General features: G+C 47.1%; 1 protein-coding gene and 1 non-coding gene across 5 annotated transcripts in view; one reads left to right on the top strand and one right to left on the bottom strand.

Moving 5' to 3' along the window:
• Window positions 1–14973, top strand: part of LOC105698494 (ankyrin repeat domain-containing protein 6) — an 81415-nt gene that overhangs the window by 29769 nt on the left and 36673 nt on the right. The window lies entirely within an intron of this gene.
• Window positions 10061–10133, bottom strand: Trnar-ucg. Its single transcript has one exon. It is a non-coding gene; the product is annotated as a tRNA-Arg (tRNA).

Below are 14973 nucleotides of genomic sequence, written 5' to 3'. Positions count from 1 at the left end.
CCTTCGTCCGGCCTCCTCGAAAAATGCATCCGATGACCGTTGCAACGACTCCTCTGATTTCCGTCGAAACGATTAAATTGGAATTAATGAATCTCCCGTGTACCGATTTTCTCCCTTTCTCTCGATATTTTCTCCCTGCCATTGTAAATAAATCTCTCGCGGTGCTATATGCATATCATCTATAAAAATCTATTTCATGAAATTGCGATAAGGTGGGCAATTTTTGTTGAGTTTGTCGAGGCCAGGGGAAGAGGACATTCCGCAGGGGATTCCGCAAAACTCCCGAGATCTATGCGCGCGATCGGCTGCCGAGCCGCGGCGGAATCGCCGCAATCGCCTGGGAGCGGATCCTCGAGTGATCTTGGAAGGGTATCCCGGGACCGGTACCGCTACCGGAAGGTACCTAACCTCAAAATGATTTCTCACCTCGTTAACGACATCCTACCGTTTCCTCTATTTTTGAGGGCGCAATAATCAATAACGCACGTTACTTTGTAACGAGGAGCATGAAATTTTGAAAACCGAAATTTTGCCTTCAAAATCCAATTCTGACTTAACCTGATTCCCTCGATTTTCAGGGGCGCAGGAAGTAACGCCGAAATTTTACATTAAACCCTCGCCCCTCTAGTTGGAATTTTAACGACGCAGCAATTAATAACGATATTTTAGTGCCCTGTAAGAACGATCGGCGCAGCTGGGCCGTTTCCGGTCGCGTCAGGAATGGCGAAAGCCTTTTGCGAAGTAACCGCATATGGCATGCCCGACCGGTCGGGCTCGAAGAATATATTCTCGTTCCCGTTGAATCGTCGCCATAATCGATATCCGACAAACGCTCCTTCCGCCGGAAGTCCACGCCTGGGCGCGCCGCCATTTTGATTTCACCGTCCACGCATCCTCGTGGCTCGAAAGAATGGCGGAAAAATCCGGCAGGGACGGGAACGACACGTCGTACCTCATTATCCGGTCCGCGAGGCCATTCGCGAGTACCGACAATTAAAGTTTCGCCATGCGACTCGTGTCGATGTACAATGGCGGACATGAATGCCTCCCCTGCAGATACGACATCGCCTGTACAGGATGGGAGGGCATTGATGTCTCCCAGTATACCCTGCGGACATGAATGCCTCCCCTGCAGATACGACATCGCCTGTGCAGGATGGGAGGGCATTGATGTCTCCCAGTGTACGATCGCGCGCCAAGGGTGGAGATAATCGGCGGCCATTACGCGCGGCCGCAAAAAGTGGAAGACCTCTTCATGCGTTTACGACGAGGGGAGGTTTCCGTCGGCGGGACATCGAGTATAGGTATTTCTCGGCTTTCCAGAAATTTCAGAAAATCCGCTGGGAGAAATTAACCGCGAGAAAATTATTATTAAACGTTCCCACTACGAGCTGTGAAGTTCGGTCCCCTAAGGGTTCCCCTTTTCTTTTTTTTTTTTCCTTCTTTAGGGATAACTTTACAATTTGTGAGATTATATTTTTGTCCTATTCCGTCCGTGCAGGCAAGGTTAAGAATCTTTAAGGTGAAGTGAAACACGTCGAGGAACTTGATCGACGTCGATAAAGAAGATTTTTCTAAATGCCTACGGTGCCGATGTTCGATTTTATATTGACAGCTGTGTCGAATTATATTGAATATTGTACAAAATGGCATACTCCACTTGTCGTTTTCCTACAATAAACATCAAGAAATCGAAGTAAAACTCGAGAAGTCCTCATCCTTCTCATATCAGAGCCTTCGATAATTGTATGTTGATCGAAATATCAGAGCTTGACGCCATTTTGGTTCTGGTCTGGGCTGAGTTAATAAACTTTTATAAAAAATCCAAATTTTGAATGTGTCAGGACAATTCTTAGATGATCAGGAGTGATGTGTCAAAGTTTCGGACAGTTTGGTCTAATACCCTTAAAAAAAAGTGTTGTATTCGAATCGACCGATTTGAAGGGGGTTTCACTTCACCTTAAATCATTCTAGATTTTCCTGAGGGGAATATCCCGAGTCTTTAAAAGACCGCCGCTCGTGGTGACGACGTTCATCTGAATTTTTTTCCCGGTTTGCACCTGCCGACCGAGCTGCACCTGTCGCCCGTCGACACGAGCCAGAAACGCATCCTTGGGTGAAATTTCTTGCAAAGGCTCGAGCAGCGAATTTCTTGACAGGGATGCCGCACCTGGGGCGTCGGGGGTATCAATGGTTAATGCAGTTTGCACCATTGCAAATCCGTCGAATCGCGGCCGAGATCGCCGGGGGCCCGTCGCAGGATTAGCGTGCATAATGCATCGTGAGCGGCCATCGGCCGGGAGAGTTGCAGGCATCTCTGCAATGCCGGCGTGACAAGTGCGTCGAAGGGAAAAGAAACGCGGCCCTCCGCGGATTCGTCACAACACGGTCCGATATATCGAGATTAACGCGGATCGGCGACGATCGCGTCGACCGAGATTAAGGTGAAGTGAAACACGTCGAGGAATTTGATCAACGTCGATAAAGAAAATTTTTCTAAATGCCTACGTTGCCGACGTTGGTTTTTATATTGACAGCTGGGTCGAATTATATTGTGTATTGTACCAAATGGCATATTCCACCTGTCGTTTTCGTACAATAATTATAAAGAAATCGAAGTAAAACTCCAGAAATCCTCGGGATTCGTGCCTTCTGGGGCCCTAACTGACTGCGGAGAGACCCCCTGCGCCATCTGTGATTTCCAGGTGAATTAAATTTTCACTCCGAGACCTCGTATTACCATCGTTTTAGCAAGGAAACGCGTACAACACTTTTTTTGCCTTTATCCCATTCAAATGCGAGATTATCGATTACCAGAGTGTTCTAAATTCTCGTAAAATTGTCCTGACCCTTTCGATTCTCATATCAGAGCCTTCGATAATTGTATATTGATCGAAATATCAGAGCTCGACGCCATTTTGGTTCTGGTCTGGACTGTTAGAAAATTTGTTTGAAAAATCCAAATTTTGAATGTGTCAGGACAATTCTTAGATGATCAGGAGTGATGTGTCAAAGTTTCGGGCAGTTTGGTCTAATACCCTTAAAAAAAAGTGTTGTATTCGAATCGACTGATTTGAAAGATGTTTCACTTCACCTTAAGAGGCTCGACGCCGCCCGAGACGAGAGAGTCACGCGAGAGGGACGGCCGCCATCTTGATTCCGACCGAGGGCAGTCGGACGCGGGAATTGAATTCCACTCCATCCCGTTCGCAAAAATAGCCAGCCACTTTTTTACGCCCTCTTTCTGCCCGCAATGAATATCAGTTTTTAAACTTTATGGTCGGCGATCGTATCTACCTCGCTTTCGTCTCTTTTATCTCCGGCCTCTCCTCTCGGGTGCACGAGGCGTCATATCCCGATATCTCTTATCGCCCCGTTTTAAATCTACCATCGGCCGAATTTATTGCGAATAATTTATTTACGTCCTCCTTTTGCTCTGGACAGAGGGGAATACCGTAATATGTGCCCCCGCGCGCCGCGGTATATATGCCCCATTTGCGGCCCCCGCACGCGTCCGTATTTTATAGCAATCTTAATTGCGGATCGATTAAATATCCGCGAGGTCCATAACGAGTCCGGATTTGAGATTTGCGAGGTGCTCTCGATGCCCCCCGCGTCGCCGAGACGAGCGACGCCCTTCAATGGCGGCCATGTTGGATTAATTCTTGCGCCTCGATTTTCGCAAAATTTCTTGCGAAATCGAAACGGAGAGATGGGGGGAGTTCCTTGCGAAAACGCGACCGCGCAGTGAGGAATGGAAATAACCCCGGGCACCTATAAATTTCGGATGGAAGTACTCCGGCGACCGCAGTCGCAACTGCAACCGTGACCGCGGCTTATTATCCGCTCGGCTCTAAACCGTAATGGCCGCGGCCATTAAAGCCGCGGATTTATTCGAACCGACTCGCTCGCGTATCTCGCCGGTGACTTCCTCGATAAGCGACCGCAGACGCGCAATACGCATTCCCTTTTTTTCCAGACGCCAGTTATAGGCCGCGTTAAGTGCGGCCCCTAGTTCATTCGCGCGGACGATAAGCGCCGCCATCTTGGATCGCATCATACCTGGTCAGCTGAAAACCCCGCGGAGGAAAATTGAAAAAAAAATGTAACGAGACCATGTACGTCCCCGCGATCTGGAAATCCGGTTTTTTCGAACGTTCTTGCGTTTCTTTTCACGCTGACACCGCCATTTGCCCCGCCACGTGGAATGCCAAGAATTTTGCTGTCGGCAGCCCCGGTGATAAATCTGCTAACGGTCGAACCTGAATCGCCCCGGGATTAATGTATGCATGGAAAGTGGTGCTACTCTCAGGAAATCCGCAATTTCTCTATCGACGCGTAATTTATGCGACTCGAGGTCTTAACTATTCAGCGGTATCGAGCGCGCGTCGGATTCCGGGATTTGAATTTCGCGCCGCGCGTTTCCGCGTCTCTTCCCACCGGTCGGTGTCGGTTACTTATTGCGAGTACCCAGGGCATTGCGGGTATCGCGACGTGAAAGTGCGCCTTGACATTTCCTAGTTCTTCGTTTAAGGTACCCGGGAATTCACTTAAGGCCCCTCGATGAGCGAAGACGCGCTCGCGGGAATTTCTACCGCGCGTCGCCGCGTTGCGTTCTCCGCTCCTCTTTTTTTCTTATTTATTTTCGTTTAACGAGGAAATGCCGCTACAGAAATACCCTTTGGGGTCTTTTTCCCGGCGGTTGCGAGGGGCATTCGCATTTTATGAAGCCGTTTGCGAATAGGGAACGGAGGTAGGACTCCATATCTCTCGATTCTTGCGGAGACTTCGATGCGGCGTCGCGCGTGTTTGCGAAATCGCCGATTTAGCGTTGTCTGCGTAAATGTCGAGGGCCTCCGATATTCTCGAATTTACGAAATGGCGGGACATTTTAGCTTTTTTATTTTACATGCAGATGCGGGGACGCTTCCAGCCTCACTTGCATAAATTCAGATATCTTGGATTTGATTTGCGAAATCCCGAGGCGACAGCTCCGCTTGCATATTATTGCAGGTGGGTTGAATGTATTTGCAAAACCATGAATATTTACCTTTGCCTAGCATAAATGCAAACGTTCATAGGAGGGAAAATGGCCTCCGCGATATACTCCATTAACCGGAGATTTCGATGCAGGTCGCGCATGTTCTCGAAGTTGCGATGCATTTTAATATTACCGTGTAAAATCGTTGTAAATAAATTCGTAGAAATACGTAACGAGGAAATATATGTCTCTTTTTAGTATGAAAGGCGGGTTGAGTGGGGGATTAATCGCGATCGGAATCCTGGAATCGGGCGAGGGAAAAGTCGGAACTGGTGGCGGGTAAATGAAGAAGTAGCATTAACGCCTTCGTTAATAAATAGCCGAGTGGCTACCTGCAATGGTAGATACTCTCGCGTTTCTGCCCCTTGTCGGAGGTCCCGAGGAAACCTCAAGAGAAACCGGCATCACTCGTCGGTAGGCACCTACAATGTTCATTCTCGCGTGCACCTTTACCTGCACTTAGAATCGCTGAGGATTCGTGTTTATCTAGCGCCACGAGGGAGCTCGATGGGCTCGAATTAATTATCTTGTCGGCGATTACTCATTCCCTTTTCCGGCCGGCTTTACTCCCGAGTAAATCGCCCGCCACCTACGACCGGAGGGGCCAGGAATCCTCGGGTTAAATCGCCGGGGAACGACTTAACCCGCGAATGTACGACTCGAGTCACGGATGCACCCGGAGGTGCAGAATGCAGAATGCACCTCGCCTCCGCGATCTCACGTGACGATTCAATCGTCGGTCGGCTTTGCCGATTTTCGATAGAAAAATGGCGATGCATCGTGACGAGGGTTTAACCATTTTTTTTTAATTTAAAACTGGCAAGCATGGCGATGAAGATTTTTCGTGACGATTCAATCGTTGGTCGGCATTGCCGATTTTCGATAGAAAAATGGCGATGCACCGTGATGAGGGTTTAGACAATTTTTTTTTTTTATTTAAAACTGGCAAGAATGGCGATGAAGATTTTTCATGACGATTCAATCGTTGGTCGGCTTTGCCGATTTTCGATAGAAAAATGGCGATGCACTGTGATGAGGGTTTAGACAATTTTTTTTTTTATTTAAAACTGGCAAGAATGGCGATGAAGATTTTTGGGGACGATTCCGACGCCATTTTGGTTCTGGTCTGGGCTGAGTTAATAAACTTTTATAAAAAATCCAAATTTTGAATGTGTCAGGACAATTCTTAGATGATCAGGAGNTGAAGATTTTTCATGACGATTCAATCGTTGGTCGGCTTTGCCGATTTTCGATAGAAAAATGGCGATGCACTGTGATGAGGGTTTAGACAATTTTTTTTTTTATTTAAAACTGGCAAGAATGGCGATGAAGATTTTTGGGGACGATTCAATCGTCGGTCGGCTTTGCCGATTTTCGATAGAAAAATGGAGATGCACCGTGATGAGGGTTTAGACCATTTTTTTTTTATTTAAAACTGGCAAGCATGGCGATGCAGATTTTTGGTGCCGATTCAACCGTCGGTCGGTTTAACTTATTTTCCATTAAAAAAAAAAAAAATGACTATGCACCGAGATTACGTTTTAGAGAATTTTCTATTTAAAAATGGCGACGCACCGCGACTTACGCGTCGATTCGATCGTCGGTCAACTTGTAGGATTTTTCAATCGAAAAACGGCGATACGCCTCGATGACGGTTTTATTTGACGATTCAATCCTCCTCGGGCAATTTTCAATGTAAAAATGGCGATGCCCCGCGATGATGGAATACCCATCGCGTTTTACTGCCCGAAGGTTGGCTCGCGCTTTCGCGGAAACGCGATTCCGCGGATCCCGAATGAATCGCGAGCGATTTGCGGGCGTGCTCGAGAAAGGTTCTCTTGTTTACGAGGTCGTTTACCGTTATCGGCTTTGATTATGAATTATTTCCTGCAAAATGCGGCAGCTTTGTCGGTGCCCCGAGGATGCCCCGCGACGAAGGACTCGTCGTTTACATTTCCCATTACAGCCGGCCGTTCGGTGCAATTAAAGCGCCCTCGTTTTACCGAGTTCCCTATTATTGATTATAAAAATTACCCCAACGTAGTCGACCGCGCAATAAATAGCGATAAAGGCGAGGCAAACCGCGGATCTTTATTAATTCGATATAAAATTTATTTAGACCCGCCGAACGGCGTAATAAATATTAATAAAGGGGAGGCCAAATGGCGGAGGGCGTGCCTCCACTCTCGATGGACGCCAGATGACGCTCGAATGATTTTTTCCCCACTTTTTAAATTTATCGGGAATTCATTTTACCCTCCCGAGTCTCGATAAATCGGGTTAGTTAATTCCCCTTAATTGAGATTCACTGCTGGTCGAGATTTAGCACCGATATGCCTTTCCAGACGGTGACTAGGAAATTCCCCACTCTTCCTCGATGCCCCTGCAGTTCCGAGATGCATCCCTGCAGGGATGCACCCGGGCATAGGTCCTTGTCGCCACGAGGAGGTCCTATCTTGATAACCTAAATTGTTGTTAATTGCAGCCTCGAGAGATCACGAAATAAAAAGTGCATCCACCGTTAGGACGAATAATTATGCGACACCTTTTCATGGCGAATTTCTTTGCGGTTTCACTATGTTTTTTTTTTTTTATAAAATTTGTCTGGATTTTTTTTTACCTTTAAACGGAAATTGGAAATCGCGGTGGGGGAAATGGCCCAATTTCCGTTTAAGAGCTAATTCGTGCAGGTTTACGGACAATTAGCAGCTCGTCTGGGTAGTAGTCAAGGTTTAATAAGCAATTATAATCCTGACCTCGCGGCCGCGAAGAGGATGCCGAGGAGGATGCCGAAGAGGATGCCGAAGAGCTAGTGCCGGTCCCGGACACGACGCTCCTCGTCGAGGGCCTCCTCGTGGTCACGATCTGGGACAGTTTGCCGGTTTATCTGCTCCGGGAAGATATTTCATTCCTTTCTCCGATTTCAACCAATTTTTCCTGGTGGAAAAACGCGATCCGATTTTCTCGCTCCCCCGAAGAAATAATTCCATACCTAGGGATTTCCAATTTTCTAATTTGTCGAAAAAGTACACCGGGAGAAAAGATTTCATCTAACCAAAGGAATATTTTGTTATTCAAAGAATAATTATTCGACTCGAGTAAACTTAGGTATATTATAGAGGAAAATTATTCCCAATATTTAATGAAAACTTGGAAAAATCAGAGTTTCTTTAATGATACGTCTGACGAGCATTGAGGGAGGCGATCTGAATAATTTTTCGGCAATTGCGGCAAATTGTATTATTTCTTTTCCGCCCTTTGATTACGCTTCTCTTCTCGCTCGGGTCGTAACGGCGCCGCGCAAAATGGCGTAATTTGCAGGGATCGTTTACGACGTCCGCCCCCGCGGTTTCTTCGTCCCCTTTTCTTCAACGGCGGTAAAAACTCCGGGCAATTCAACCAGCCTGGAGAAATTGAAATCTCTCGTGTGCAGTCGAATCCGGGACGCTCTTCCGTCCGCCTTTGCCTCGAAGTCTTTGGCCGCTTGCACGATTTACGAGTCATTAAAGTCATTAAGGTACCGAAGAGCGCGACAGCGCAATTAAAGGTGAATTACCGGCGCGTAAATATTAAGCGTTCACCCGCGAGGAATATCGGCGCTCGATAAAATTGCTTCGAAAATTTATATTAAAAAGCTGTTGATAAAGTTGGATAATGGCGGCGTACAGAGCTCTGCGCGTAAGAATGAAAAAAACAATTAAATAGAATGTCGCTGATAATTGTTATCGGGGACAAGAGTCGAGGGGAAAAATGATTTTCCTTCGAAGGTCGAAAAGACCGGGACTGCGGATATTTTCTTTATTTTTCTTTGACATGTCCATTTGAGTGGAATGTCTCACTCGGGAGATAATCGAAGTCGTATTAAATGGACCCGGGGTAATCTGTCGGTCTGGTTGTAATTTGTAAGCGCATCCTACCTGGTGCTCCCATAGGTGCTCAACTAAATGTTGCCCATTCGAGTAATGAGAGGACTCGAGGCGACGAGCCGATGCATTAGGCCGACCGATGCCCCCGATGCACCCGATGCACCCGGTGCATCGCCTCGCTCGGGAGTCTCCGTGGCCTCTCAGAAATCCGGCTATATTTTTGACGCCGCGTAAATTGACGTCGAATGAAATTAAAAAAAAAAAAGAAAAATAACGATAGATGAAAGAAAAAATGACGTACGATAAGACGCCTCTCAGAAATCCGGCTATATTTTTGACACCGCGTAAACTGACGTCGAATGAAATAAAAAAAAAGAAAAATAATGAAAGATTAAACAGAAAATGACGTACGATAAAATATAAGATGACGTCGGGTAAAATCGAGGATCTCATCGAAACGAGTTGCATTTTTTCTCCATTTCTTTTTTATATAATTCTATTTTACGTTTGATAAAATTTTGATATTCCACGAAAAAGATTTGATAGTCAATTGAAATGAAGGGTATGCAGGAATAGATAAATTGCGAGGAAGGTTTCGCGCTGGATATTTTGTGGGAAAATGTCCTTTTTCCCCGATTTTAAGATACCTTGGGAGGTCGACGAGCACGTTCGATAATTCGCCATCTGGAACGGCGTGGAAATAATCGTCGATTCTCCCGATCTCGTCCCTGCGACGCCCACGTCCCGACGTATGGTCGCCTCTCTATGTCTCTCTCTTTCTCCTCGGCACGTATTACTTCCGGTCATGGGTCAACCAGACCCACGTTCCTTGTTCCCCTCTTCCCTCGTTTCTCCCTCCTAAACCTCTTTGGCTTCGCCTTGTTATTACCTTACCTCGTGCCTAGACTTCCCCTCTCTTCTCTTCCCCTTACGTATACTAGGAAGATATAGAAAAACCATAAAAAACGGAAAGAAAAATCACATCTCGCTTTCCACGTCACCGAGTAGGAAGGTGGAATTTATTTGGACAATCGGGAGCCTCGATCAAGTTTTGAGGGATAGATCGTAATGGATCCTTTTTTCTTATCCCCGAAGAGAGAACGTCAAGGTTGGTGGATTTTTCGAGGGGGTGGATTTGGGAAAAAAAGATGGCCGACCGTGACAGGATTCGAACCTGCAATCTACGGATCCGAAGTCCGACGCCTTATCCGTTAGGCCACACGGTCTTCTAGGGGTGGCAACCCTCAACGTCAAGACACCACGTGGCCATGGGAAATTATGCATAATTTTATGGGAATCGTAATTATGCACTTCGCTTACAAAAATCGATTGGACAGGATGCTACGTGGTAATGGAAATGTAGTTTTGAATAATTAATTTAGTAACATATTTTTCATGATTTGTAACGTTTTTCTTTTTTTCTGTAGTCGTATATCGGGTTCCTTTTATGGCCTGACGTTTAATTCCCAGCTCGTGGCGGTAAATACGTGACGCTTGAAATTTTTCTAACCGCGGAAAATCCGGGAAAGTCGAGGAAAAGTGTCGCGGAGACTTCCACGTTCCTGAAAAACGGGTTCGCCTTAAAGAGTAAAAGGCATTTCCCCTCTCCTCGATATTTCCGGAAGAGTTTCGTATTTGTGTGTACTTGTATGACTCGTTTATCCAGTTTGAGAGATCTCGAAGGTCGCATCCTAGAAAGGCTCTAATCGAGGTCGAAACGGTGGAGTCGAGGTCGGATGAAAAATGTTCCTTTTGGGTCCTTTTTCGTCCCCGATTAAACGTTTTCTAGGATACGACCTTGGATATCTCTCGGACTTGGGTCTAGTTTAAGGAGTCGAGGTTACCCGGACCCGAATATAGATTACAGGAGGTCGAGGTCGCTTTTGAAATTTCGAGCAGGGGTTACGTAGGAATTTATAGATTCTCGATAGCGAATCGAAGAGCGATATCGGTAAAAGTGAACCCGGGAGTTGAAAACCTCACGAGAGGTCGAGGTCGGGGTTTGGTGTCCTCGGTGATTCCTTCCATCCTAATATGGAAGGTCAGCCTCCGATCGTTCCGAGAGGATCGACATCTCCGAAAGCCATCAAAGGAGAGATTAAGATCCGAGTTAAGGGAGGTCGAGGATGTCCCGGGGATTCTTTTTCCTCTTAATCCGGAGATTGGACAGGGAATGATCCGCCCGTGACGTAGGTCGAGGCCGCTCTCCTTCGAAGCAACCTTCAACCTCCTTCTCTCCCGTGTTCAAAGAAAAGACCGCGGCCTGGCCTCTCTGTTTGAGACAATCGCCGATTTATATATCCCCTGAGCGAGATACGAAAAATCACCCCGAATAAAAGTTGGGCCTCGGCCTTCCCTGCGCAATTTTTATTGGGGGCATTTTCCCCCCAGGAGTCTCGTACTCCCAGGAAATGGCGACGATTGGACCGGCGGGAGGTCCCTTCTCGCGCGCACTCGACCTCGGACCTGACCTATCCCACGCGGGAAGTCGCGAGTACTAGAAGTCGCGAGTACTAGTAATCGCTTTCCGTGTCATCCGTCGTGGGAAAAAGAAATGAAATATAGAAATGGCCGATTTTCTGCAGAATCAAGGACTCGAGGTATCCGACTTCGACCGTCGAGTATTCCCGCGTCTCTTGGGGAGAAAAGAAGGAACAGGGAGGCTGGCTCTATCTCCTCGTGTTTTTTCCTTACAAATGGCGGTCGCATCGGGCCCAAAGAACGGAGGCCCTGGGCCGGTAACACGCGAGATAAATCAAGGCCCGTGTTGGCTTCGCCATAAATTCACCCGCTCGTGAATTCGAGGTTGGAGGGTGGAGGTACAAAATATTCCGACCTTCCTTGATTTAACGGTTCTCGCCAGGACGAGCCTCGTTAGAGTTGCGAAATTCTGAAATGACGAAATGACGAAATTGAGAAAATGCGAAAGTGCGAAATTTCGAAATTGCGAAAATGCGAAAATGCGAAAGTGCGAAAGTGCGAAAGTGCGAAAGTGCGAAAGTGCGAAATTTCGAAAATGTGAAAATGTGAAAATGCGAAAGTGCGAAATTTCGAAATTGCGAAAATGCGAAAGAGTGAAATTTCGAAAATGTGAAAATGCGAAAGTGCGAAATTTCGAAAATGTGAAAATGCGAAAGTGCGAAATTTCGAAAATGTGAAAATGCGAAAGTGCGAAATTTCGAAATTGCGAAAATGCGAAAGTGCGAAAATGCGAAATTGTGAAATCGGATTAAGAAACGTTACTTTTTCAGAGATTTTTGGAACCGATGAGAAATGAAAAGTTGCAGGGACGGGAGGGGAATATCGCTCGTGTCCCTCTCGGTGCAACGTTTGCTGCATTGGCTGCTGCACTCGCCGCAACCCCGCAAAGAACCGCGGGGGCCGCAGTTTTCCCTCGGGAATTTTTCCCCCCAGTGGCCTCGCAATTACTCGCGTTGCTCGGGAGGGTAATCGCCATCGGGGAGTAAAAAAGCTCCTCTGGACTTTTCTCGCTTTATGCGCTCGCGCGCAATTCAAGGCAGGCGGGGTAACCGCTCCCGTGGACGATCCGCGTGCGTTTACGCACCGAGAAATTCTCAGAGGAGATTCCGCGACTTTGGACGGTGCATTGGGGCGAATCTTGACCCGTTAGATTATTCCCTAAAAAAAAATGTACCTATCTGAAATGAATATTTTCAATTGTCTTTAATATTTAAATACTCAAGGAGGGATTTTTGTCGAAGATGGTATCGGACCATGAAAGGTTCTCAAGTCGAGGCGATCTCCCTATTGTCCTTAGGGCAATTAGCATGCTACCACGGATTCGACGGCGGACAGAAAGCGAATACATTAAATCCACGGACGTGCTCGAGTCCTCCCAAAGCGTGCTCGTCCTTTCCCAAAAACATTTCCGAGGATGAGGACATCCTGGCAATCCCGGGAAATCATCTGCGACGGGATGGCGATTCGCTCAGCGGGAGGAATAAAAAGGAAGAAGCCTCGATTTCTCTTTCCCTTGGAATCCGCGATGCAACCTGTTAATTAATAACCCCTGGAATCTCCCGACGCACGCTCCAATTGCCCTTGGCCGTCGAAATTTCAGATCTTTCCCTCCATCACTTTTATTAACTTCCTCTAATGTCTGGTTTAGAGACGGCGGAATTTTTTATCAGGAATTTCCAGGGAAGAGGAAGAGAGTTTCCGGTCTTGCGAGTCGCCGGAGAGTTGTAAACCGTGAGAGAGAGAAAGAGAGAGAGTCTTATCGGACCGTAGTATCTTGACATCCTTGATGAGCACGAGGAAGAGGGTAACGAGATGGCGAGTCGTGTCGTGGCCTTTTAATCGTGGAAACGCCACCAAAGGTCCCCATTTTGTCCCCGGAAGATTCCTTTTTTTCGAGTGGATTTTTACTAACGAAGACGATTTTATCATGGCAAGGTTCCCGGGGGAGAGCGGAATGAAACTAGGAACCAGGAACGAAAACCCCAAGCGGGTCAGCGAATGGAATGGGCCTCGTTTGTTTGCTCGAAACAATCGAAACGATGTAAAGCCACTCGGGACACAATGGCGGCTTTCGCCGGGAATCAGAGCAGAGGTATCGCGAGAGGCGATCCACGTTTTTGTCCTCTTCCTCGTAACGCCGAATCTCCAAATGCGGTATCGCCGCATCGTAGCGAGGAAGCCGCTCGCGTGGAAATCTCTTCCCGGTCGCGGGGATCTTCATCGGAGGAAGCGTCCGCCATCTTGATTTCTTGAGAACATCTTCCCGCACGCAGAAAAATTCTGAAAAAAATAGTAGAAAATAAGGGAAAACTTTGAAAAAATTTAGGGACGATCCAGAAGGTTTGATTTAAATGTTGGAAGGTCGACGAAGTCGATCGGATGTTTCGAAGGTCCGGTCGCGGGGATCATCATCGGAGGAAGCGTCCGCCATCTTGATTTCTTGAGAACATCTTCCCGCACGCAGAAAAATTCTGAAAAAAATAGTAGAAAATAAGGGAAAACTTTGAAAAAATTTAGGGACGATCCAGAAGGTTTGATTTAAATGTTGGAAGGTCGACGAAGTCGATCGGATGTTTCGAAGGTCGGCGAAGAAGAGCCTTTACTTTGTCTCCTCTGGCTCGGCTGTCGACCCTGGATGCGGCGCTTCTCCTCGTTCCTCGATCCCTGATCAACCTCGATCGATAGATCGGCGAAGCGTTTAACGTCCCACCGTTAACGGGGAATATTGTTATGCACCGGATAGATCTGGAATCGCGATCGCTTTCGCCTTTTCTCTATGCAAAATAAATAGGGAAGGCGCGGCCGATGCGTCATTTAATCCCAGCTCTCCTCGCCGAGCTATTAAAACGGGTCGATTAATCCAGAGGAGGCGGAAATTCTACAATATTTCGATCCAGGGAAATTCCAGAGGCGACGATCGCTTCGGAAAAATCGCGTATCGCTATCGAACGTCCATTGCGAGGAGATCGAATCTTCGGAGAGGACTGCAGAGTGCAGAAATCGAAGTGCATCGCCTCCGTTAACGATGACCCTTTAGATTCGATCGGGAAGAGAGCCCGTCTCGATTCGATCGAACGATCCCGTTGATCCGAGAAATCGATGCCGAAGAGTCGCTCCGGTGGAACTGGAAATAAAGGGAAATAAAAAAAAAAAGAGGAAATAAAAAGGACCCCTCGCTTCCAGGCAATCGAGGATTCCGAGTCGACATTCCGACTGTGCCTGATAAGGCATAAATTCCAGGCCAATCCCGATGATAAGCCTGGAATCCGTGTTCTGGATTCCTTATTTTAGAATTGATTCCCAAGATGGAAAAATTTATAGTCTGGAAATAATTTCTTGAGAGCTCTTGGGCGATTCTTCCAAGTCGAAGGATCCTTCAGGAGTGTCGGACGAAGTGTCGAGTCCTTTGACTCGAGATGAAATCAGGATCAGGGGGACTCGGATGTCCAAAAGCGGAACTCTAACGAGCAGAAGAGCCGCAACGAGCGATTCCGTTTTCTCGGGATGCGAGTCCAAGAGGAGCAAAAACGTGGCGAGGATTCCATTCCCGAGTGGCGGGATGCCCGAAAGGAGACGAAGAGTAAT

Source organism: Orussus abietinus, unplaced genomic scaffold (genome assembly GCF_000612105.2).
Source record: "Orussus abietinus isolate OABI.00-Male unplaced genomic scaffold, Oabi_2.0 scaffold58, whole genome shotgun sequence".
In the NCBI taxonomy this organism is placed as follows: Eukaryota; Metazoa; Arthropoda; class Insecta; order Hymenoptera; family Orussidae; genus Orussus; species Orussus abietinus.
Note: the sequence above shows the minus strand (reverse complement) of the source record. Positions and strands in the feature narration are given on the sequence as shown.